Source organism: Eschrichtius robustus, chromosome 7, assembly GCF_028021215.1.
Source record: "Eschrichtius robustus isolate mEscRob2 chromosome 7, mEscRob2.pri, whole genome shotgun sequence".
In the NCBI taxonomy this organism is placed as follows: domain Eukaryota; kingdom Metazoa; phylum Chordata; class Mammalia; order Artiodactyla; family Eschrichtiidae; genus Eschrichtius; species Eschrichtius robustus.
This window is the reverse complement of record NC_090830.1, coordinates 89,242,496-89,262,732: the sequence shown is the minus strand read 5'-3', so window position 1 is coordinate 89,262,732 and position 20,237 is coordinate 89,242,496. Positions and strand designations below refer to the sequence as shown.

Here is a 20,237-nt window from a genome sequence, read left to right as displayed (position 1 = left end):
CCTCATGTTTATCAAAATAAATAGATAAAATTAAGTTTAATGTTATATAACTGACTAAAAACCAACTGTGGAAGCAGAACAGTGGTCCCCTCAAAGACATCCAAATCCTAATCCCTGGAACATATGAATGTTAGCTTGCATGACAAAAGGGATTTTGCAGATGTGATTAAGGGTACAAATCTTGAGATGGGGAGGTTATCCTGTTGGGCTCAACCTAATCACGAGCCCCTAAAAGCAGATAACCCTTCCCAGCTGTGGTGAGAGAGAGAAAGAGAAGACAAAGGGTCAGAGGGATGAGACCTTGCTGGCTTTGAAGATGATGAGGAAGGAGGCTACAAGCCAAGGATACTGGTTGGCCTACAGAAGCTGAAAAAGACAAAGAATCAGATTCTCCCCTAGAGCCTCCAGAAAGGAATGCAGTCCATCAGACAGCTTCATTTTAGTCTGGTGACACCTGTGTTGGACTTCTGACCTACAAAAGTGTAAGATAATAATTTTTTCTGTTTAAAACAGTAAGTTTGTGGTAATTTATTACAGCAGCAATAGAAAACCAATTGTACTGTAAAATACCAATTGTACTGTATAATTGACGTACAGACTGAATGTTCATGTCCCTCCAAAACTCATATGTTAAATCCTAATGCCCAATGTGATGATATTTGGAGGTAGAGCCTTTGGGAGGTAATTAGGTTATAAGGGTGGAGCCCTCATGAATGGAATTAAGAGCCCTTATAAAAGGGAACCCAGAGACTTCCCTTGATCCTTCTGCCATTTGAGGATAAAGAGAAAAGATGGCCTTTTATGAACCAGGAAGTGGACTCTCATCAGACACTGAATCTGTCAGCAGCTTGATCTTGGACTTCTCAGCCTCTGGACTGTGAGAAATGTCTGCTGTTTATAAGCCACCCAGTTTTATGGTATTGTGTAATAGCAGCCCGAATGGACTAAGACAATGGACTATTTTGTATTTTAAATTAACTGAACACTATTTTACAATACCAAAAGACATTCTGTCAGTGAGTAAATATGCAATCAGAAATCCTGCCCACCCTGTGTAGATGAAATAAAAATACAGGTACCCATCACTATACAACTGGATGTGATTTGGTTGCCAATGACATTCTGGCCCAATGCTATACCTTTTAATTTTCCTTCCTCCTTCCCTCACAAGTTAAACGTAAATACTAAACTCTGAAATCCCAAAACACAGATCCAACTAACTTTCCTTTGCCTTGTCCACATCAGCATGCGTACACACGTACAAAAGTCAAGAAAATGATCAAAAGGCACAGAGTAATTGGGGAAAAGACTGTAGTGACGACCAAAAAAGAATGGGATCAATTTATTAAGCACAGGTGGCAGAAGAGCTTTCAGAAAGGAACAAGGCAGTGAGCTACTGAACAGAGTAGGGAGTTGAATACAGTTCAAAGAATATTTGACAATGAACAGTGCTAGATATAGTAATAAATAAGTTAGCCCTTGACTTAGGTGCTTTTATTATCCCATTGTACAGGTGGGAAAACAGAGCATAGAATATTATATATATATTAGCAAAGTCATATTGCTAATAAGTGGCAAAGCCAGGATTCAAACGCAAATAAGTGGGGCTTCAGAGCTGGTGCATTTAACCAGTGAATTATGTTGCTCTCCAGAGCATAAGCCTCTCATCTAACCCTTTATGCAAAACAGGAATAACTTCTACCTCAAAGATTTGTGGAAGATTAAAGTGATAACATGTATAAAGCACTTTGAAAAGTACTTGGTATGTAGTAACTGTCGAATAAATGTTAGTGACTAGTGCTAAGTGCCAGGTGCTGTGCTAAACATTTTCCTTACCTGATCTTTTTTTTTTTTAAATAAATTTATTTTTATTTTTATTTATTTTTGGCTGCATGGGATCTTTGTTGCTGAGCGCGGGCTTTCTCTAGTTGTGGCGAGAGGGGGCTACTCTTTGTTGTCGTGTGCGGGCTTCTCATTGCGGTGGCTTCTCTTGTTGCAGAGCAAGGGCTCTAGCCATGTGGGCTTCAGTAGTTGTGGCTCGTGGGCTCTAGAGCACAGGCTCAGTAGTTGTGGCGCACAGGCTTAGTTGCTCCATGGCATGTGGGATCTTCCCGGAACAGGGCTCGAACCCGAGTCCCCTGCATTGGCAGGCGGATTCTTAACCACCAAGCCACCAGGGAAGCCCTACCTGGTCTTATTTAATCTTCACAACAGCCCAGGAAGCTGCATCTTTGTTTTTGGTTATGGGAAGACTGCTTAGAGAGATTAAGGTTACACAACCAATAAGTGACAGAGACGATTCGAACTTGGGACTTACCTAACATACAAAATCTAAGCATTTGAGCACTGGCCTTCAATTACTGGTTAATAGTTTCTTTGGCTTGTGTGTCCCCAAATATAACTGTAAAAACCTACATAATCCCTCACACATTTTAGAGTTGACATCTAAAATCTTTCACAAGTCAGGTAACTGCAAAGAATATGATTTCTGGCATATTGTAAATGCCGACATTTTACATAAATCTGTGACATCACTCTTAAATCTGTTCAACAGAATCCAAACACCACTGTGATCTGACACCCAGTATGACCCACTTGAAAATAAAATTTTCACATCGTTTTTTTTTCCCTCCTTGAACTCATATCTTATTCCATTCACCCTGCATGTAATAATTTTTATACTTGAAAGTCTATTATTAATCACTCATACATATCTGCAGTTTGAATGGAAATTTCTTAAAAATTTCCTTTGATCATAAATAATCCTCTAATAGTTTTAAAAATTATTTGAGATTCAATTACCATTACTATTAGCATACATAATTGATTTAAATAAAAAACATTACAGATGTGATAGTAATTACCAACATTAAAAGCAAAAATTTTACTGGAAATGTATCTCTTAATGGGCTGGATGGGGCTTTTTTTTCAATTAGTTCATCTGTTTGCATAATTATTGCTAAAATGAGATGATTCAGTGTATCCCTACTTCTCTGTTTTTGATTTTTTTTTTAAGAAGGTACTGAGAAATTTTGTTCATATTAATAGGTGACTGGAATGGAAGGAATTTTATCAGTAGAGTCACACAATTTCTTAGAGTCGCACAATTTACAAAATTCCTTCCTAGTTATTTACTGAAAAATGCTATTATCATTTACCACCAAAAATATTTTTAATGACTTAGCAGCTAACAAATTGATTATTTTTGAATATTGGAATTGAAAAATCCTTCAAATTTGCTCAAAGCAAAAAACTGGAAACCATTAAAGGATTTGTTCCCCAAAGATTAAAGCTACTTACTTTCACAATACTAACACCAACATCTGGAAACTGCCACTTTAGGAGTCCCTGAAGTTTTGTTTCGTTTTTGGAGATATAATTCACATATCATAAAATTTACTCTTTTAAAGCATACAATTCAGTAGTTATCAGCATATTCACAAAACTGTACAAGCATCACCACTATCTAATTCCAGAACACTTCATCACCCTAAAAAAGAACCTTGTAACCATTAGCAATCACATGCAACTCCCCACCCCCCCGCCCCAACCTTGTCCACTTTCTCTATGTATTTACCTATTCTGGATTTTCATATAAATGGAAGCATACAATATGTGGTCCTTTATGACTGGCTTCTTTCACTTAGCATCATGTTTTCAAGGTTCATCCATGTTGTATGCAGCATGAGTCAGTATTTCACTTCTTTTCAAAGGTGAATATTCCATTGTATAGGTAAACCACATTTTATCTATTTATCAGGTAATGGACATTTGCGTTATTTCCACTTCTTGGCTATTATGAATAATGCTGCAAGGAACTTTCATATACAAGTTTTTGAGTTAACATATTTTTACTTCTCTTGGGTATATACCTAGGAGTAGAATTACTGGATCATACGGTAACTCTATTTAACTTTTTGAGGAACTGTTAAACTATTTTCCGAAGCAGCTGAATCATTTTACATTCTCACAGCAGCATATAAATGTTCCCATTTCTCCATATCCTTACCAACACTTGTTTTTATCTGTCTTTTTGATTATAGCCATCCTACTGGGTGTGAAGTGGTATCTCACTGTGGATTTGATTTGCATTTCTCTGATGACTAATGCTATTGAGCATCTATTTATTTTCTCACCTATCTTATTGGTCACTTCTACATCTTCTTTGGAGAAATACCTATTCAAATCCTTTGCCCATTTTTAAATTGAGTTTTTTGTTGTTGTTAGTTATAAATGTTCTTTACGTATCCTGGACACAAGTCAATTATCAGACATGATTTGCAAATGAATCTCCCATTCTGTGGGTTGTTTTCTCAACTCTCTTGAAAGTGTCCTTTGAGGTACACCAGTTTTTTAAATTTTGATGAAGTCCAATTTATCTGTTTTTTCCTTTGATGTCGTATCTAAGAAATCACTGCCTAATCCAAAGCCACAAAATTTACACCTATGTTTTCTTCTAAGAGTTTCATACTTTTAGCTCTTAAATTTAGGTCTTCACTTTGAGTTATTTTTGTATATGGTATGAGGTAGGGGTCCAACTTCATTCTTTTACAGTTGGATATCCAGTTGCCCCAGCACCACTGTTTGGTGTCTTGGAATTGTCTTTTATTCCCTGAGGTATTTCCACCACAGAGCAAATGCATCATGGTAAAAAGTAGCAACAGGAGAAGAGTTATGCCATTATTTTGTAAAATGGAAAAGGGGAACGGTAGAAAGGAATGTGGGAAAGAAGAAACCGCTTGAAAGACTGATTCACAGGAAGGTCAATTTTAGGAAAGAGCACATGTGGAAGTTTAGGGTCTATAAATTAATTCACTTGAAATTACCCATGTGTGTGGGTACCTCAAGGAGTTTGTGTCCCCACCCTATGCCCAAGACCAACATTTAAATACTGCTCTATACTACTGTCTCCTAAACTCCAGGGGGAAAGGTATCATTTGTGAATAACTTTTTATATTTTAATGGTGTGAATAATAAAATAAGACAGGGCTTAGGATGAAGCTAGTGATACAAGGAGGCCTACAGGTTTTTCACCCTATACCACTCAGCCAAATAGAAAAGTTCATTTCCATTCCCCATTTTACATGAAACATATCTGGTTCAATGTATGCATTAATGGGACAGAATTCATTTTTAAGTTTTATTTTATTAGTAGAAGAGTAATAATGGGACTTCCCTGGCGGTCCAGTGGTTAAGACTCTGCCTTCCAATGCAGGAGGCCTGGGTTCAATCCCTGGTTGGGGAACTAAGATCCCACATGCCGTGGGGTGCGGCCAAAAACTAAAAAAAAAAAAAAAAAAAGAGTAATAACAACAAAACAGCACTAAGAAATTCTGCCTTGAGCCCACTAGTTTACTCACCTTATGCCTACGCTCCCTTGAAACAAACCCTAGCTAGACCAGGGATATAGGATGCCATCACTGAATAGAAATTTTAAGGTCAAACCCTTAGCCCCACGGTACACCACTATGTGTAGTATAATTATTTTCCCTTGAGATTGATCCATTTTATGATACTGGCAAAACAGATGTGCTATCTATTTCCTCTTACCACATAACTGCCAATTTAATAGATGTGTAGTGTATGCAACCTTGGGGCTATTTCATTTCTCGTGCCTTTAATTGGGATTAAATATAGACAGCATTTTCAAGAGTATAAAATCTATAATGCAAATATTGGATGGCAATCTGTAATTTTTTTAATATAAATTTATTCATTTATTTATTTATTTTTGGCTGCATTGGGTCTTCGTTGCTGCACATGGGCTTTCTCTAGTTGCAGCGAGAGGGGGCTACTCTTCATTGCGGTGCGCAGGCTTCTCACTGTGGTGGCTTCTCTTGTTGTGGAACACGGGCTCTAGGCACGTGGGCTTCAGTACTTGCAGCACATGGGCTCAGTAGTTGTGGCATGTGGGCTCAGTAGTTGTGGCTCATGGGCCCTAGAGCGCCGGCTCAGTAGTTGTGGTGCACAGGCTTAGTTGCTCCATGGCATGTGGGATCTTCCTGGACCAGGGCTCGAACCCATGTCCCCTGAATTGGCAGGTGGATTCTTAACCACTGCACCACCAGGGAAGTCCCGGCAATTTGTAATTTTTAAGCCTGATATTCACAGAGTGATAAAGATGACATTTCAATCATATAAAAACTGATTATTCAATAAAGAGTATTGAGAAACTGACTAGCCATCTGGCTTTAAAAAGAGATTCAAGCCCTTCATCACTCCTTAGACCAAAAATAAACTGTACATTAATAAGATATTTAAAGTAGAAGAAAATAGTTTTGTTTTTGTTTTGTATTTTAATATTATTCTCAGATAAAGGGAGGCCATCTAAGCCTGACACATTAAATTACTAAGGAAAAGAATGATAAGTTCCTGTTAGGAAAACTTACATTTCTCATTGCCTGTTAGACATCCAAGAGAAGTATAAATTTGCATTTCTGAGTAGGGGTTCACGCTGGAGATTAAAAGTTGGGCATCATCAACACACAGATGGTTTCAAAGCCTTGAGGTCAGATAAGCTCAAAAAGGGAATGAGAATGGCTAAAAAGGAGGTGCAAGGACTGAGCCCTGGAGGCACTCCATGACAAAAGACTGAGATGAAAACTAAGAGAGTATGCAGTCTTGAAAGCCAAGTGAAGAAAGTGTTTCCAGGAGGAGAGAATAAATGACCACCTGTGTCAAATACTGTTAACAGGTCAGATAATTCAAGGATGACAAAGGAAAAGTCATGGTTAACCTTCACAAGAGCAGTTTAGGCAGGGTTCTGGGAAGGAAAGCCTAATTAGAGCAGGCGGACACCTATGATATTGGGATGAGAAAAACTGGAAGCAAAGTATAGACACTTCCTCTAAAAAAAAGGGGGGGGGAGAATTGAGCAACAGTTAGAGGGGAAAGTGGAGTCAAGAGACTTTACACTGCTGTTGTTTAAGACGAGAGAAGAAAGAGTAGAGTGGTGTGCTGATTGAGAATGATCCTGCATCATGTAAGAGAGAAGAGACGGAATTAGAGCACAGTGGAGGTTGTGGTACTTCCTAGAAGGATGGTCAGTTATTAAATAATAATAGAGAGAAGTCAGAATACATGAACACTGATGAAGACAGACGGATAGATGTAGTAGCAGGAGCTTTATGGATGTTTTCTTGTATGGCATCTACTTTCTCAGTGAGATGAAAAGCAAAATTGTTTACTGAGAGTAAAGAATGTGGAAGGTGGTGTTGGAGGTTTGAGGAAGAGAAGTTTAAATGATCACTTAGGTCAGACCAGGTCAGGGAGGTAAATGGATTAGGAACTACTGCTCAGCAACATTAAGGGCTCGGCTGACCTTAATGATCATTAACTGGAAGACCACCAGCAAAGTTAATTCTCCAGCCACTTTCAGCTGCAAAAGTGCAAGTGTACAATCAAAGCACCCAAATAAGAAGCAAACCTTGATAGAACTGAAGGGAGAAATAGACAGTAACACAACAGTAGTGGGAAATTTCACTATCCTGCTTTCAACAATGGGTAGAACAACCAGACAGAAGATCAATAACAAAGGATTTTGAAAACACTATGGACCAACTGTATCTAACAGACATATAGAGAACACTCCATGCAACAGGAGCAGAATACACATTCTTCTTAAGCACACATGGAACATTCTCCAGGACAGATCACACATTAGGCCACAAAACAAGTCTTGACAAAGTTAAGAATACTGAAATCGGGCTTCCCTGGTGGCGCAGTGGTTGGGAATCTGCCTGCTAATGCAGGGGACACGGGTTCGAGCCCTGGTCTGGGAAGATCCCACATGCCGCGGAGCAACTAGGCCCGTGAGCCACAACTGCTGAGCCTGCGCGTCTGGAGCCTGTGCTCCGCAACAAGAGAGGCCGCGATGGTGAGAGGCCCGCGCACTGCGATGAAGAGTGGCCCCCGCTTGCCACAACTAGAGAAAGCCCTCGCACAGAAACGAAGACCCAACACAGCCAAAAATAAATAAATAAATAAATAAATTGATTAATTAAAAAAAAAAAAAAAAAGAACGGGGAAAAAAAAAAAAGAATACTGAAATCATACCAAGTATCTTTTCTAACCACAATGAAATGAAACTAGAAATCAATAGTAGGAAAACTGGAAAAATCACAAATATGTGGAAATTAAACAACACACTCTTGAACAACTAATGGGTCAAAGAAGAACTCACAGGGGAAACTAGAAAGTATCTTATGACAAATGTAAACAAAAACTATCATACCAAAACTTATATGATACAGCAAAAGCAGTTCTAAGAGGGAATTTTACAGCACTACATGCCTATAATTAAAAAAGAAAAGAGAGATTTCAAATTAAAAATTTAAGTTTACACCTCAGAGAACTAGGAAAAGAAGAAAATAAACTGAAAGTTATAAGAAAAAAGAGTAATAAAGATTACAGCAAAAATAAAATAGATAACAGAATAACAAAGAAAAAAGTGAATGAAATGAAGCATTTGTTTTCTGAAAAGATCAACAAAATTTACAAACCCTTAGCTAGACTAACTGAAAAGAAAAGAGAGAATTCTCAAATAACTAAAATCAGAAATGAAAGGGGAGACATTACAACTGATGCCACAGCAATAGAAAGGATTTAAGAAACTACTATGAATAATTACACAACAACAATTTGGATAACCAGGAAGAAATGGATAAATTTCTAGAAAAATACATGCTACCAAGACTGAACCATGAAGGAAAAGAAAACCCAAAAAGACCTATAACTAGTAAGGAGATTGAATCAGTAATCAAAAATCTCCCAACAAAACAAACAACCCGATTAAAAAATAAGGAGACCTGAATAGATGTTTTTCCAAAGAAGATATACAGATGGCCAACAGGCACATGAAAAGATGCCCAACATCACTAACCATCAGAGAAATGCAAATCAAAATCACAATGACATATCACCTCACTCCCGTCTATATCAAAAACTCTGCAAATAACAAATGTTGGCAAGGATGTGGAGAAAAGGGAACCCTTGTATAAACTGTTGGTGGGAATGTAAATTGGTGCAGCCACTATGGAAAACAGTATGCAGGTTCCTCAAAAAAGCTAAACACAGAACTACCATATGATCCAGCAATTCAACTCCTGCGTATATATCTGATGAAAACAAAAACATAATTTTTTGTTTGTTTTGTTTTTTTCTTTTTGGCCACATTGGGTCTTCATTGTTGTGTGCGGGCTTTCTCTAGCTGTGGCGAGCAGGGGCTATTCTTCATTGCAGTGCACGGGCTTCTCATTGCGGTGGCTTCTCTTGTTGCGGAGCACAGGTTCTAGGCGCACGGGCTTCAGTAGTTGTGGCTCGCAGGCCCTAGAGTGCAGGCTCAGTAGTTGTGGCGCATGGGCTTAGCTGCTCTGTGGCATGTGGGATCTTCCCAGACCAGGGCTTGAACCTGTGTCCCCTGCATTGGCAGGCAGAGTCTTAACCACTGCCTCAGCAGGGAAGTCCCTAAAAACCTAACTAAAAAAGATACATGTACCTCAATCCTCATAGCAACATTATTTACAACAGCCAAGATACGGAAGCAACCTAAGTGTCTGTCAAAAAATGAATGGATAAAGAAGTGGTATATATATATATATATATATATATATATATATACATATATATATATATACATACACACACACACACATATATACAATGGAATATTACTCAGCAATAAAAAAAAAGAATGAAATTCTGCCATTTGCAACAACATGGATGGACCTAGAGGGTATTATGCTTAGTGAAATAAATCACACAGAAAAACATGAATACTGTATGATATCACTTATATGTGGAATCTAAAAAATAAAATGAATAGATAAAGCAAAACAGAAATAGACTCACAGATATAGAAAACAGACTAGTGGTTACCAGTGGGGAGAAGAAAGTGTAGAAGGGCAAGATAGGGGTAGGGGATTAAGAGGTACAAACTACTGTGTATAAAATAAATAAGCTACCAGGATATATTGTACAGCACAGGAAATATAGCCAATATTTTATATGAACTTTACAGGGTGTCTAACCTATAAAAATAATGACTCACTATGTTGTACACGTGAAACTAATATAATATTGTAAATCAACTATACTTCAATTTTTAAAAATCTCCTAACAAAGAAAAGCCCAGGAGCAAATGGTCTCAGTGGAGAATTTTACCAAACATTTAAAGAAGAATTAATGTCAATCCTTCTCAAAGTCTTCCAAAAAACTGAAGAGGAGGAACACTTCGAAACTCGTCTTATGAGCCCAGCATTACCCTCATACCAAGCCAGAAAAAGATACTACTAGAAAAGAAAACTACAGACCAATATCACTAATGAATACAGATGGAAAATCCTCAAAAAAACAGTAGGAAACCGAATTCAACAGCACAGTCAAAGTGTAATACACCATGATCAAGTGGAATTTATCCCTGTAATTCAAGGATTATTCAACATAAGAAAATCAATAAATGAGATACATCACATTTACACAACTTAGAAAAAAACCCACATGATTATCTCAGCAGGTGCAGAAAAAGCATTTGACAGAATTCCACAAACTTTCATGATAAAAACACTCAAACTAGGAATAGAAGGAAATTATTTCAACATAATAAAGATCATATAGTTGACCCTTGAACAATGTGGGTTTGAACTGCACAGGTCCACTTATACTTTATTTTTGTTAATAAATAGGTACTGCAGTACTACATAATCCTCAGATGCAGAACCATGAATGCAGAACCACTGACTTACTAACACTATTAAAATATCCATACTGCCCCAAACGATCTACAGATTCAATGAAATCCTTATGAAAATCCTAATGGCACTTTTTGCATGTATAGGAAAGGCCATCTTAAAATTCATACAGAATCTCAAGGACCCCTAATATTCAAAACAATTTTGAGAAAGAAGAACAAAGCTAGAAGCCTCACGCTTCCTGATTTCAAAACATATTACATAGAGCTACAGTAATAAAAACCATGGTGCTGCCATACATTCAGATCAAATATAAAGACAAACATACAGATCAATGGAACAGAACTGATATACTAGAAATAAACCCTTGCATATATGATCAAATGATCTTCAACAAGGTTGCCAACACTGCACAATGAGAAAGGACAGCCTCTTAAACAAATACTGTTAGGAAAACTGGATATCCACATGCAATAGAATGAAGAAGGATCCTTATCTTACACGGTATACAAAAATTAACTCAAAATGGATTAAGAAGTTAAACATAAGACCTGAAACTATAAAACACTAGAAGAAAATATAGGTGAAAACCTTCATGACATTGTAATGAACAACGATTTCTTGAATATGACATCAAAAGCACAGGCAACAAAAACTCAAACCTCTAGCCAGGCTCACCAAGAAGAAAAGAGAAAGCACCCAAATATATGCAATAAGAAATGAAAGAGGAGGGACTTTCCTGGTGGGGCAGTGGATAAGAATCCGCCTGCCAATGCAGGGGACACGGGTTTGATCCCTGGTCTGGAAAGATCCCACATACTGTGGAGCAACTAAGCCCGTGCACCACAACTACTGAGCCTGTGCTCTAGAGCCCACAAGCCACAACTACTGAAGCCCGAGTGCCACAACTACTGAAGCCCGAGTGCCACAACTACTGAAGCCTGTGCACCTAGAGTCCATGCTCTGCAAAAAAAGAAGCCACCACAATGAGAAACCTGCGCACCTCAACGAAGAGTAGCCCCCCGCTTGCCACAACTAGAGAAAGCCTGCGTGCAGCAACAAAGACCCAACTCAGCCAAAAAAATAAAAATAAAATTAAATCTTTTAAAAAAAAAAGAAATGAAAGAGGAGAAATAACAACCGATACCACAAAAACACAAAAAATCATAAGAGAATACTATAAACAGTTATACCAACAAATTGGACAATCTAGAAGAAATGGATGCATTTCTAGAAACATACAGCCTGCCAATACTGAGTCAAGAAGAAACAGATTATTTGACCAATCACTAGAAGTGAAATAGAATCTGTAATAAAAAAAAAACTCCCTGTAAACAAAAATTCAGAATCAGATGGCCTCAGTGGGGAATTCTACCAAATACACAAAGAACTTATACCTATCCTTCTCAAACTATACCAAAAAATTGAAGAGGAGGGAACACTCCCAAATTCATTCTATGAAGCCACCATCACCCTGATACCAAAACCAGACAAATACACTACAAAAAAAAAAAAAAAAAAAAATTACAGGCCAGTATCTTTGATGAATGTAGATGCAGAACTCCTCAGCAAAATATCAGCAAACCAAATCCAACAGTACATAAAAAGGATCATACACCATGATCAAGCTGGATTCATTCCAGGGTTGCCAAGGAAGGTTCAACATACACAAATCAATTAATGTGATACAACAGATCAACAAAAGTAAAGACAAAAACCACATGATCATCTCAATAGGCACAGAAAAAGAATCTGACAAAATTCAACATCCATTTATGATAAACATTCTCACCAAAGCAGGTACAGAGGGAACATATCTCAACATAATAAAAGCCATTTATGACAAACCCACAACCAATATAATACTCAAAGGTGAAAAGCTGAAAGTCTTTGTGCTAAATTCAGGAACAAGACAAGGATGTTCACTCTCACCACTTCTATTCAACATAGTATTTGAAGTCCTAGCCACAGCAATCACACAAGAAAAAGAAATTAAGGGTATCCAAAATTGGAAGGGAAGAGGTAAAACTGTCAATATTTGCAGATGGCATGACACTCTATACAGAGAACCTTATAGCCTCAACACAAAAACTACTACAACTAATAAATGAATTCAGCAAGATAGCAGAATACAAGTCTCATATACAGAAATCTGTTGCATTTCTTTACACTAACCATAATATGTCAGAAAGATAAAGTCAAAAAAAAATAATTCCATTTAAAAGCACATCAAAAAAATAAATAAAATACCTAGGGATAAACTTAACCAAGGAGGTGAAAGACCTATACACTGAAAACTATAAAACACTGATATAGGAAACTGAAGATGATTCAAAGAAATGGAAAGATATTCCATTCTCTTATACTGGAAGAGTTAAGATTGTTAAAATGTCCATACTACCCAAAGCAATCTACAGATTTAATGCAATCCCTATGAAAATACCCATGACATTTTTCATGGAACTAGAACAAAAAATCCTAAAACGTATATGGAACCACAGAAGACCCAGAATTGCCAAAGCTATCCTGAACGAGAAGAACAAAGCTGGAGGCATAACCCTTCCAGACTTCAGACAATACCACAAAGCTACAATAATCAAAACAGCATGGTACTGGCACAAAAACAGACATATAGATCAATGGAACAGAACAGAAAGCCCAGAAATAAACCCACACACCTATGGTCAATCTACAACAAAGGATGCAAGAATATAAAATGGAGAAAAGACCGTCTCTTCAACAAGTTGTGTTGGGTAAGCTGGACAGCTACATGTAAATCAATGAAATTAAAACACTCCCTCACAGCATATACAAAAATAAACTCAAAATGGTTTCAAGACCTAAATATAAGAGAGGACACCATAAAACTCCTAGAAGAGAACACAGGGAAAACATTCTTGGCCATAAATTGTAGCAACATTTTCTTAGATCAGTCTCCCAAGGCAAAAGAAATAAAAGCAAAAATAAACAAATAGGACCTAATCAAATTTAAAAGCTTTTGCACAGCAAAGGAAACCATCAACAAAACGAAAAAACCCATGGAATGAGAGAAAATATTTGCAAACGATGTGACCGAGAAGGAATTATTCTCCAAAATATACAAACAGCTCATAAAACGCAGTATCAAAAAAAAAAAAACCCAATCAAAAAATGGGCAGAAGACCTAAACAGACATTTCTCCAAAGAAGATATACAGATGGCCAACAGGCACATGAAAAAATGCTCAACACTGCTAATCATCAGAGAAATGCAAATCAAAACCACAATGAGGTTAACACCTCACACCAGTCAGAATGGCTATCATCAAAAAGTCTACAAATAATAAACACTAGAGAGGGTGTGGAGAAAAGGGAACCTTCTTATATATTGGTGGGAACGTAAATTGGTGCAGCCACTGAGGAAAACTACGGAAGCTCCTCAAAAAATTAAAAATAGAACTATTGTATGATCCAGCTATCCCACTTCTGGGTATGTATTCAAAAGAATTGAAAAGAGGATCTTGAAGAGATATTTGCACAACCATGTTCATTACAGCATTATTCACAATAGCCAAGAAGTGGATGCAACCAGAATGTCCATCAACAGATGAGCGGATAAAGAAAATGTGGTATATAAACACAATGGAATATCATTCAACCTTTGAAAATAAGGAAATCCTGCCATATGCTACAAACATGAATGAACCATGAGGACATTATGTTAAGTTAAATAAGCCAATCACAAAAAGACAAATACTACATGATTTTAGTGACATGTGGTATCTAAAGTAATCAAAGTCATAGAAGCAGAAAGTAGAATGGTGGTTGCCAGGGCTGGGGTGAGGAGGAAACAGGACGTTGCTGTTCACTGGGTAAAGTTTCAGTAGGGCAAGATGAAAAAGTTCTAGTATAACAATGTACACATAATTAACAATACTGTACTGTACACTTAAAAATAGTTAAGGGGGTAAATATATGGGGTTTTTTTTTTACAACAATAACAAACAATAACAACAAAAGTGAAGAGTAGGCACAACTGGATTTATCTAGCAGTGGAGTTTCTCAACTAAGCAATGTAGCAAGTGAGGGCAAGGGTGTTGAGAGTATTTGCAACTGAACAATTGTGACTGACCATAGAATTTAAAATGAATAAGGAGAAGGGATGGGACGTAAGGGGGGCTGCGGTAAGAAACGATAAAAAGCTAAAAGGGTCAATAGTCCCAGTGAGGTAAAAGGATAGTTTATACTAGAAGGCATGAGCTGAAAAGGTGAGAAGTGAAAATCAGAGAGTTCAATACTTGAAACTGAAATTATGGAGGGGGGTTATAATTATAAGCACATTATTATTGAGTAACAGATCTGAGCTATGACCACAGGTGGCTGAAGTAGAGTGGAAGACACTGGAAGAGGTCAAGAAACCAAGAGACCAGGAAGGTAGTGGAAGAATACCCACCTAGATGTTGAGATCCACAAGAATTAGAATAAAATAGTACTGGAGATAGTGAGCTACATAAGATAAAATCTTCACAGAATAAGGGGCAATAACTGGGGAGTAAGCCAAGGTTCAACGGAAAACTGCAAGGAGCAGCAGTAGCTGGTATTATCTGATGAAACGAATCAAAACCATCTCTTTTGTTTGACGTTAAGTAAGACTGGAGGGAGAGTGGTGTAGAAGTAGCAAAGAGGGGCAAGGAGGATAACCCATCTCCAGGCCCAAAGGAGAGGTGGTGTGGAAGAGAAACTTCCAACACTTTAGTGGACTGCAAAAAAATCAGTGTCCTCCAGTGTGAATCAAGTTTCAGTTGCTAGAGTTCTTAATCAGAGGCCCATGACCTCAAAAAATTGAGGAGGTCCATGAACTTAGATGAGAAAAAATTACATCTTTAGTTTCACTAACCCCTAACTGAAATTTAAATATAATTATTTAATTATGAGACTAGGCAAAGCCCACAGTAGTGTTAGCAGTACCTGTAACTTTGTTACCAAAAGAATCATAGTCTCAACAAATTACACTGTTGCAGATAACTCAGAGTATTATTTATATTCATCATTATTTAAAAATTAGGGCAGTTATTAAAACCCATCTCTGGGTTATTTAATGAGTTAATAAAAGAAAACACATATTACTATATCTTAAATTTTTTAAATTACTTTAATAGTGGTATTTCAATATAATTGGTTTCCTTTGTAATCCAATGTATTTTATTTTACACACATTTAAAAGCATTAAGTCTGTCCAAAAAACATAAGAATGCTTGAGAGCAAGAAGATGAATAGAAAGGTCAGAAAAAGAGGCACCATGAGAAGGCTTCAGGGATTGGAGAGCAGCAGGAAGAAAGGGTCTGCCAAAGAGATTATACAGAGCCTTAGAGAATAAAGGTCAATGTGAGGTTAAAAACAATGAGGGAGATACAGAAAATGTTTCATGAAAAAGGCAAGCTGCAACACAAAATGCATGATACCACCTGTATAAAACACAAGAAATGGAAATATATTTTTGTAAATGGAGAGGAAATTTTAGGATACATAAAGTAGCAACAGCGGTTACCAATGAAAAGTAAACTGAGAAAGGGGCAGAGCAGAAAAAGAGAAGAGGAAACTTCACTTTTCTGTATTGTTTGAATTATTTACTACGAGCATGTATTACACTAAAAACAAAACAACAAAACAAACAAACAGAAAAACAAAACTAGTTGTTTTTAGAGGAATCCCTTTTCTGTTTTCCTTAGTAGTTTCTTTGGTATTCTTGCAGGACACTAGTAGGAGGCTAGGCCTCCAGGCTCTCCAGGGAACTCAGTGATACATTCTTCGAGGGAATGTTGTCCAGAAACATTTTTTACAGCACGGTGAGATGGGCATCATAGGGAATAGTTTTAGCTATTTGGGGCTGTCATGAAACAATCAGCCTTGTGTTAGCCCTTCAAACATTTGACTTTTGTGCTGAAGCAAGCAGGAAATTGGAAGCTTCATCTCCTGCAGCTCTCTCTTCATGATTCAAAGCATTCTGGGACAGGTAACTGCCAAGCAGGCTGGGACTAATTGGTACTTCTTATCAAACAAAGCAAACACTGATAGCACTTTCAAGTTGAACTGCTATTGCTGGTATACAGGGAGCCTGATTTTTTTGTTCATCATGTGTACAGGAACCTTACTGAACTCACTTATTAGTTTTCCAACTTTATCAATTGATTCTCTTGGTTTTTCTAGGTAGATTATATGCTCTGCAAAGGGCATATGCAGAATACAAGTTTTGACTTTCCCTTTGAAATATTTACAGGCATACCTTTGTTTCATTGCAGTGTGTTTTTTACAGATTAAAGGTTTGTGGCAGCCTTGTGTCAAGTAAGTCTATTGATGCCACTTTTCCAACAGTATTTTTGCTCATTTCATGTCTCTGTATCACATTTTGGTAACTCTCACAAAATGACAAACTTTTTCATTATTATTTTATTTGTTATGGTGATCTGTGATCTCTGATGTTACCATTGTAAGTGTTCTGGGGCACCATGGACCGTGCCCACATAAGACAGCAAACTTAATCGATAAATGTTGTGTGTGTTCTGACTGCGCCACCAACCAGCCATTCCCCCATCTCTCTCTCTCTCTCTCTCCTTAGGCCTCCCTATTTCCTGAGACACAACAATACTGAAATTAGGCCAATTAAATACCCTACAGTGGCCTCTAAGTGTTCAAGTGAAAGAAAGGTCACACATCTCTCACTTTAAATCAAAAGCTAGAAATGATTAAGCTTAGTGAGGGAGGCATGTCGAAAGCCAAGACAGGCCAAAAACTAGGCCTCTTGCACCAAACAGTTAGCCAAGTTGTGCGTGCAAAGGAAAAGTTCTTGAAGGAAATTAAAAGCGCTGCTCCAGTGAACACATAAATGGTAAGAAAGCAAAACAGCCTTATTGCTGATATGGAGAAACTTTTAGTGGTCTGAACCGAAGATCAAAGCAGTCACAACATTCCCTTAAACCAAAGCCTAATCCAGAGCAAGGTCCTAACTCTCTTCAATTCTCGGAAGGCTGAGAGAGATGAGGAAGTTACAGAAAAAAAGTTTGAAGCTAACAAAGGCTGGTTCATGAGGTTTAAGGAAAGAAGCCACCTCCATAACATAAAAGTGCAAGGTGAAACAGCAAGTGCTGATGAAGAAGCTGTAGTAAATTAGCCAGAAGATCTAGCTAACATAATTAATGAAAGTGACTAAACAACAGATCTTCAATGGATGTAGATGAGACAGCCTTTTTTTTTTTTTTGGCCACGCCTCATGGCCTATGGAATCTTAGTTCTCCGACCAGGGATGGAACCCGTGCCCCTCACACTGGAAGCACAGAGTCTTAACCACTGGACCACCAGCGAAGTCCCGAAACAGCCTTATCTTGGAAGAATATGCCATCTAGGACTTTCATAACTAGAAAGGAGAAATCCATGCCTGACTTCAAAGCTTCAAAGCACAGACTGACTCTCTTATTAGAGGCTAATGCAGCTGGTGACTTTAAGTTGAAGCCAATGCTCATGTACCATCCCAAAAATCCTAGGGTCCTTAAGAATTATGCTAAATCTACTCTGCCTATGCTCTCTAAATGAAACAACAAAGCCAGGGTGACAGCACATCTGTTTACAACGTGGTCTACTGAATATTTTAAGCCCACTGTTGAGACATACAGCTCACAAAAAAAGATTCCTTTAAAAATATTACTGCTCATTGAAAATATTTGCAGATGATGCAACAGACAGGGGCTTAATCTCCAAAATATACAAACAGCTCACACAACTCAACAACAAAAAACCGAACAACCCAATCGAAAAATGGACAGAAGACCTTAATAGACATTTCTCCAAAGAAGACATACAGATGGCCAGTAGGCACATGAAAAGATGCTCAACATCACTAATTATTAGAGAAATGCAAATCAAAACCACAGTGAGATACCACCTCACACCAGTCAGAATGGCCATCACTAAAAAGTTTACAAATAACAAATGCTGGATAGGGTGTGGAGAAAAGGGAACCCTCCTACACTGTTGGTGGGAATGTAAGAAGATCCATGCACCCCTATGTTCATAGCAGCACTAGTCACAATAGCCAAAACATGGAAACCTAAATGTCCATCAACAGATGAATGGATAAAGAAGATGTGGTACATACAGACAATGAAATATTACCCAGCCATTAAAAAAGAACAAAATAATGCTGTTTGCAGCAACATGGATGCAACTAGAGATGATCATACTAAGTGAAGTAAGTCCAAAAGAGAAAGACAAATACCATATGATATCACTTATATGTGGAATCTAAAATATGGCACAAATGAACCTATCTACAAAACAGAAACAGACTCACAGACAAAGAGAACAGACTTGTGGTTGCCAAGGGAGAGAGGGATGGGAGAGGGAAGGACTGAGAGTTTGGGACTAGCAGATGTAAACTATTATATATAGAATGGATAAACAACAAGGTCCTACTGTATAGCACAGGGAACTATATTCAATATCCTGTGATAAACCATAATGGAAAAGAATATAAAAAAAAGAACACCTCTATGTGTATAACTGGGTCACTTTGCTTACAGCAGAGATTGGCACAACACTGTAAAGCAACTAGACTTCAATAAAAAAAAAAAATTAAAAAAATAAAAAAGTAAAAAAATAAAATATTACTGCTCATTGACAATGCACCTGGTTACCCAAGAGCTCTGATGGAGATGTACAATGAGATCAGTGTTGTTTTCATGCCTGCTAACACAACATCCATTATGCAGCCCATGGATCAAGCAGTCATTTCAAATTTCAAGTCTTATTATTTAAGAAATACATTTCATAAGGCTATATTTGCCATACACAGTGATTTCTCTGATGAATTTGGCTAAAGTAAATTGAAAACCTTCTGGAAAATATACACCATTCTAGATGCCATTAAGAACATTCATGATTCATGGGAAGAGGTCAAAGTATCAACATCTAACACAAGTTTGGAAGAAGCGGATTCCAACCCTCATGGATGACTCTGAAGGGTTCAACACTTCAGTGGAGGAAGTAACTGCAGATATGGTGGAAATAGCAAAAGAACTAGAATTAGAAGTGGAGCCTGAAGATGTGACAGAATTGCTGCAATCTCATGATAAAACTTTAACAAATGAGGAGTTGTTTCTTATGGATGAGCAAAGAAAATGGTTTCTTGAGATGGAATCTACTCCTGGTAAAGATGCTATGAAAACTGTTGAAATGACAACAAAGGATTTAGACTACTACATAAACTTATTTGATAAAACAGCAGTAGTGTGTGACAGGATTGGCTCTAACTTTGAAAGAAGTTCTACCGTGGGTGAAATGCTATCAAACAGCACTGCACGCTACAGAGAAACTGTTCATGAAAAGAGGAGTCAAACAATGCAGCACACTTCACTGCTGTCTTATCTTAAGAAATTGCCACAGCCGCCCCAGCCTTCAGCAACCCCCGCCCTGATCAGTCAGCAGCCATCAGCATCAAAGCAAGACACTCCACCAGCAAAAAGATTGACTTGGCTGAAGTTGCAGGTGACAGTCAGCATTTTTTAGCAATGAAGTATTT

General features: G+C 37.6%; 1 protein-coding gene and 1 pseudogene across 3 annotated transcripts in view; one reads left to right on the top strand and one right to left on the bottom strand.

The window, feature by feature from the left end:
* BMPR1A (bone morphogenetic protein receptor type 1A) overlaps positions 1 to 20,237 on the bottom strand; it is a 137,820-nt gene that overhangs the window by 93,735 nt on the left and 23,848 nt on the right. The gene's annotated exons all lie outside the window — the stretch shown is intronic.
* Positions 792 to 20,224, top strand: LOC137767157 (tigger transposable element-derived protein 1-like; annotated as a pseudogene).